The sequence below is a fragment of the Octopus bimaculoides genome, chromosome 15 (assembly GCF_001194135.2).
Source record: "Octopus bimaculoides isolate UCB-OBI-ISO-001 chromosome 15, ASM119413v2, whole genome shotgun sequence".
Taxonomy (NCBI): Eukaryota; Metazoa; Mollusca; class Cephalopoda; order Octopoda; family Octopodidae; genus Octopus; species Octopus bimaculoides.
In genome coordinates, this window is record NC_068995.1 from 8,007,539 (window position 1) to 8,014,647 (window position 7,109).

The 7,109-nt window shown below is 34.1% G+C and overlaps 1 protein-coding gene across 1 annotated transcript in view; it reads right to left on the reverse strand.

Annotated features, from left to right (window-relative positions):
- Positions 1–7,109, reverse strand: part of LOC106868744 (gliomedin-like) — a 157,725-nt gene that overhangs the window by 126,857 nt on the left and 23,759 nt on the right. The window lies entirely within an intron of this gene.

Genomic DNA, 7,109 nt, shown 5'->3' on the forward strand with positions numbered 1-7,109 from the left:
ATATATATATATATATATATATATATATATATACATAATTATATGGACATATACGGAAATATGTTTCAATACGTGTGTGTTTCTACTGAGAGGTGTTATATATCTATGTATGCGTATATCTGTGTGTGTGTATTTGCATGCATACATATAAATACATATATATATATATATATATATATATACATGTATACATGTACAAATGAATTTGGGTGCGTGTATATATATTATATGTATATATTTATACAGATATATATATATACACACACACACACATATATATAGACACACGACCATACATATTACTTTGCGTAGATGTGTAACTGATTGTATGTATGTGTATGGAAGTGTATGTTTACGTGTACCTGTATGTGTAGGTATTTTTGTGTGTGTCTGTGTGTATACCTGCATCCAAATATTTGTATTTATTTCTATCAATATTGCCTACAGAAAGATAACCGTATCCTACACCGATGACAGTCGGAGTTGAATTTAAATTACTACCTAGAAAACTTGAAACTATTGTTACTTAAGCAAAACAAAGCTAAAAAATAAACCGAAACAAAAGCAAAATTGGAAACCAAATCGAAACAAACCACACACGCTCATACAGACGAAAATAAAAACGACGACCTGATAACTAGCTTAACAACAACAACGAAAATAACGGTAATAATAATAATAATAAGGATATGATAATAATAATAATAAGGATATGATAATAATAATAATAATGGTAACACATACAACAATAATAGCAACATCGACTACAAGAAGGGTATTAACCATCAAAACATCTATTTCTGGATAGTAAGTTTTACGAGATATTCCATCCCGTTAATGGAAGTACGATTGGGAGTTATTTACAAGGAATATTTATACATTATGTATAAGTAAATATGCAACTGTGTGTGTGTGTGTGTGCGTATGTGTATGTATTTGTGTGGTTTTATATATACATCTATCTATACGGGTGTATATAGTTGTGGGAGTATGTATAAATGTATGTGTGTGTGTGTATATATATATATATATATATATATATATATATATGAGAGAGATAGATAGATAGAAAGAAAGACAGTTAGACAAACAGACAGACGGACAGAAATATATATATATATATAGATAGACAGATAGAATGTATATATATATATATATATATATATATATATATATATATATATATGTATGTATATATATATGTATTTATATATATGTACGTATATGTATATAGTGTATATGAATACAAATATATATACATATACGCGTATGACAATATAAATGAAAATATGTATATCTGTGTCTATTTGCATACATGTGCATACAAATATACACCGCACTCACACACATAAGTATAAATATACATGCATTATATATGAAAGTGTGACTATATGTATGTGAATAAGTTGCTGATTATACGCGCGTGGTTATACAGATGCATTACATCAAAAATTAGAGTTAGAAATATATCGTTATGTATCCATCTTGTTATGTATTTGTTGTAAGTCGCTATTGAGATGAATAATCAAATGATTATTGATATTATTATTTTTTTGTTATTATTATTATTATTATTATTATTATTATTATTATTATTATTATTACTGTTGTTTAACAAGTAAGAAACGTATGCAGATTAACTCGCCTGTGGTTTTAAACTAAAATTATGCAAACTGATATATAATCATTGATCACAAATACATGGTATCGACACACACACAGACACACACACACACACACACACACGTATGTATGTATGTACGTAAGCGGCACAAAACACCCAGTCAAGAATAACTAACGACTTTTTTTCTTATTCTGGAGCTGAGATTGCTATTATGCTTTTACTCAGAGTTTCACGTAATTGAATTTCTCATATATAATATAATATTTATAGCTGATATTATATGAGTATCCTCGCGTTGAAATGGTGAAACACACACACAAAAAAAAAAAAAAAAAAAAAAAAAAATACAACATGAGCAAATATGCAATGACACACTGAGTCCCTTGCAAGGTGGACTTAGCCATATATCGTCTCAGGGTTAATATTATACGATGGCAAGCTGGCAGAAACGTTAGCTCGCAAAATGCTTAGCGGTATTTCGTCTCTCTTTACGTTCTGAGATCAAATTCCGCCGAGGTCGACCTAATCAAAAATTTCCGGCCTTGTGCCTAAAGTAGAAAACATTATAAAATAAACTCCAGTTTAGAACAGGGGGCAATGCAATCCACTGAGCTCCTCCACGAAAAATGTGAGGCTTTTTTTCCCTATAAAACGGAAGATTAATACGCTCCACAGTTTTTCTTGACATTACCCAATTGCGTCCAAAAACGAATCATTTCCAATATTTTCGCAATGGAGGGATTTATAAGGTGTTTACGATTCAAGATTTCACACGCCTACACAGAAAAACTAACATTTTGCAGTTTGCAGAAAAAACACCCCAAAAAACAAAAGAACAATTGAGATAAAAACCACTCAGTGAAAATATCCGTTCGTTCTTCTGTATATGAGCTTATCTAACATTTTGCTGAGTCTAGATGTTCAATTTTTCCACGTTTCAGATTTTCGTTGGCTTTTGTTACTTTTAACAGACATGCAACAGATTTTTACGTATATCGCCGTCAGAGAAACGTTTTCGTTTTTGCATGTTTTATATCACAAACTCAGACCGTACGCCGACACCCCCACAACACATATCTCTATGTATGTATGTATGCATGCATGCATGTATCTATGCATGCATATATTTATGTGTGCATGTATGTATATATATATATATATATAAGTATACATATGTGCGCGTGGATAAATATATGTATATGTGTGTGTGTGTATATAAATGTATATAAATATATATATATATGTATATATACAAATATACATATATATATGTGTGTGTGTTTACATATATTGATATGTGGGTATTTATAGTTCGTGTGGAAGGGTGTCTTGCGTTTGAGGTTGTGCGTGACTACGTGATAAATACGCAGGAATACAGAAGTATACACACACACACACACACACACACACACACACACACACACGCACGCACGCACGCAAAGATATTACGATAAATACATATAGATGTATAAAAAGATATACAGATATACACAATCATACAAACGTATGTGTGTGTGTGTCTGTATATGTGCATACATACGCAAGTGTGTGAGAGTGTATGTGTGTGTGAATGTACGAAGGTATGTGTGTATATTTGTATTTCATGTATAATTAAACAATAACCTTTTAGTTTTACAGTACAATACTTCTAAGCGAAGTCCTGTGTAGGTAAAGAGCTAATCATGCAGAGACGAGCACGCTTCTATTGCACCGAAGCAAATAATCCTGTTATATATCACGGCAGGTCTTTCCACTTCACAACAGAATTTAAAGAATTACAAAACCATAAATTTGTTGCCGTTAGTGACAATACGGCGACTACACGGTGCTTCCGTAAATATTGAGGTTGCAAAAATAGTAGCAGCATGTGGGTCTTGTAAAGAAATTCTGTTCAGACCAACCTGGTTCTAGTTCCGGGTTGTTTCTCTCTGTATTTAGCATGATTTTGGGAAAATGATGTTCTAAGTTAGCCCCCAATGTCAGGGATGCCGTGCGTACGAAGTTAGATAAATGGACGGAAAGAACATGATGGAATACAAACGGATATTGACATCTACCCATCTATTTGTGTGTGGCAATTCTGTAAATAATAATAATGGTATTTTTATATAAGCTTAAAAGTTACGGCGATCACCGTGCAACGGCTAAGGAAAATAGTATGATAAAGGGGCATATAAGCACTCGACAGGAAATAAAAAGGCTTCCCTATCCGCGTGGGAGTCGAACCCACATCTTTTTGCTAACGCGACTAAGTGTGTTACCTTTACACCAGAGAATCACTATCCCCATTTCTATCAAATTTATGAACTATAATAGTTCGTGTATCTATATGCTTGCGGTGCGAATGTTTTTTTTATAGATCGAAATCGGAAGACTCAGTGGTATATATATATATATATATATATATATATATATGTATATATATGCATTTGCAGATGTATGAATGTGGGTGCGTTCGGCTATTAAATCTACGCACATGGATTTGGTCGGCCCAAGGCTACAATAGAAGACATTTGCCCCATGTGCCATGCAGTAAGACTGAGCCCGGAGCTATGTGGTTCTTAGCACACAGCCACACCTTTGCGTACTCAGATATATGTTCAACAAATAACTTCGATATGCTTCAGCCAATGATTGACCAATGTCATTTCTGACCAGCCTGCTTGTGGTTAAAATGCAGCCAAATTGAACAGATTTCTCTGTTGGTTACATACACTTAAAATCATCTACTAAAACAAGAAATAGAGATTCTATGTGAATAAACATATATTTTCAGCTGATTAATCTGCAAGAGCTGAAATTCAAAGCGAGCTTAGAATCTTGTCGCAGGCCGTAAGAGCTACATGCAGAATGCGTTAAATATGCACGTGCATATGAAATGCTTAGTCACACATGTGACAATTCAATGAGCAGCTTGTTCACTTGATCTAACTGAGCAGTCTTTATTAAGACTAAGAAGAACATGTGTCTAGGCCTGTAAGAGTGCATGTGCATATTTCTATCTATCTCTGTCTATCTCTTTCCCTTTCCATATACACACACACACACACACACACACACACACACACACACACACACACACACACACTGTTAAACAGAAATAATTTTTAATAAATGATAATTTAATAAAATCTAATCATATGTAAGTGGAATTATGCTAAATCCAACTAAATTGAAAATATTTTCTACCTGGCCATATCGACAATTCTGAAAACTTTTGGGTGCGAATTTTACGTGAGTAGAAGCTATTTAAAAAAAAATTTATCCTTTATCCTGAAAATCACCTCCGTAAATTACACACGTGCGCAAATTACATGGGTAATTACGGTATATATACATATATATATATATATCTTTAATCATTCACAATAATGACTTTTATTACTTCTGTTCCTAGCTCATTTTATCTAATTGTATATATATCTATCGTTACTTTTCTTAAAAAGCATTTACTTCTTTTCATTTCCAATGTGGATTTTCGCTTATTTTTGTTCTTCCTATTATTACCTTACTACTGCTGCTGATACAGCTACTACTACCACCACCACCACCACCACTACTACTACTACTACTACTTGAACTATTACTGGTACTCGAAATACTACTACAGCTGCAATAACTTTACCCCTACCATTACCATCACCACAGCCAGCACTACTATTGCTAAAACCACCACAACCATAAATGCTATTACTACAACAACGACCAAAACCACGGCTACAACTACCACCACCACCACTACAACCACAACCCCCACCATCATCATAGCCATTAACCCCTTCACTACTACTACTACTACTGCCAGGACTACCACCACAACCACATCCCCATTACTACTACTACTTGTACTTCTATCTATACTACTACTACTACTACTACTACATGTACTGCTTCTGCTACAACGTTTAGTTGTACTACCGCTATCATCACCACCACCACCACCACCACCACCAGTAATACTATTGCTTCAACTACCATCACCGCCAATGCCATTACTACAACCACTACCAACACTATTACCACTACCACCACCACGATCATCGTCACCCTTACCACCAACACCACCATCAAAATTACTACTACTACTACTACTACTACTACTACCACTGGTCGGCATCCGTCCTTTTGTTGTTTGTGGGCCGTTCTTCAAACTCGCTGCACTGAAGGTCACCGTATGCGGTCATTAAACCACTCGTCTAGTGCTTTTGTCTCCCTCATTAATGGTTTAAATAAAGTCGGCCAAGCGTGAATTGCACAGTAAAGCGCATGAAACGCTGTCGAAGGTCTTGCATCGCCAACTGTAATTTTCGCATCTCATCTAGGTTCTCTCGTGTTTCTCTCTTAAATCAAAACTAACGAATCATTTCATTACAACCCCTCGGCTTGATTTATCGTAGAAGTCGCTTTTATTTGCGACATAACACCGCCAGACGAGACGTTTGTGAGATTTCCGTGTACATCCCACTGTAGACCAGCTAACAAACTAACGAAGCAGCTAGCTAGCTAATACAACACTGCGTCTCTTTCTGTTACCACCTTTAACTGTTGCTAGTATTGTTGGAGCACCACGTCTTTACTGTTACTGCTCCTGTTGTTGTTGCTATTATTATTATTATTATTATTATCATTGTTGTTGGTGGTGGTGGCATGTTGTAAATGGTGTTTATTGTTGTTGAAGGTTTTGTTGGTTTTCTTCACCCGTATAATCACCTCTGTTTTTCACCCTCATCACCAACTCCATCGTCATGATCATCATCGTCGTCGTCCTAGTCATCATCATCAGTACTTACAATCGCACTTTTAATGTCCGCCGTGTTTGGGGCAATGATATATATATATATATTGAGGAAAGAGTGCTTCTCACTAGCTGATACACCGATAATTGCGATATATAAATATATATACATGCGTGCGTATATATGTAAGTATGAGTTTATTTGTACATATAAAATAACACACACGGCAACAAATATATGTACACATACATATATATGTATACATATATATATATATATATATATATATAATATGCACATACTCTCATCAATACACACACCTATATAATCATTTGTATGCGGTTTTACTACAAGTTAACGCATACACAATTTAATATATTCATTATATACACCCAAATTGAGGCTCGCAATTATTCAGCAATTTCAGCGTGTACACATATACACAAGTGTATACGCAATCTGACAGTCTTTTCTGGTCCATTCAATCCTATATATACAATGCCGTAGACTACATTGTTCAATATAAAAACTTTAGCATAACACACACGTAACATTAAATCACATTCCTATAGTTATACACACACACACACATATATATATATATATATATATACACACACATATATGTGTGTATGTATGTATATATCGGCAGAGGCAGTATTAATAGCGAAAGGCAATATATCTCTCTCATGTATGTGCGTGTGTCTCATATATATATATATATATATATATATATATATATATATATA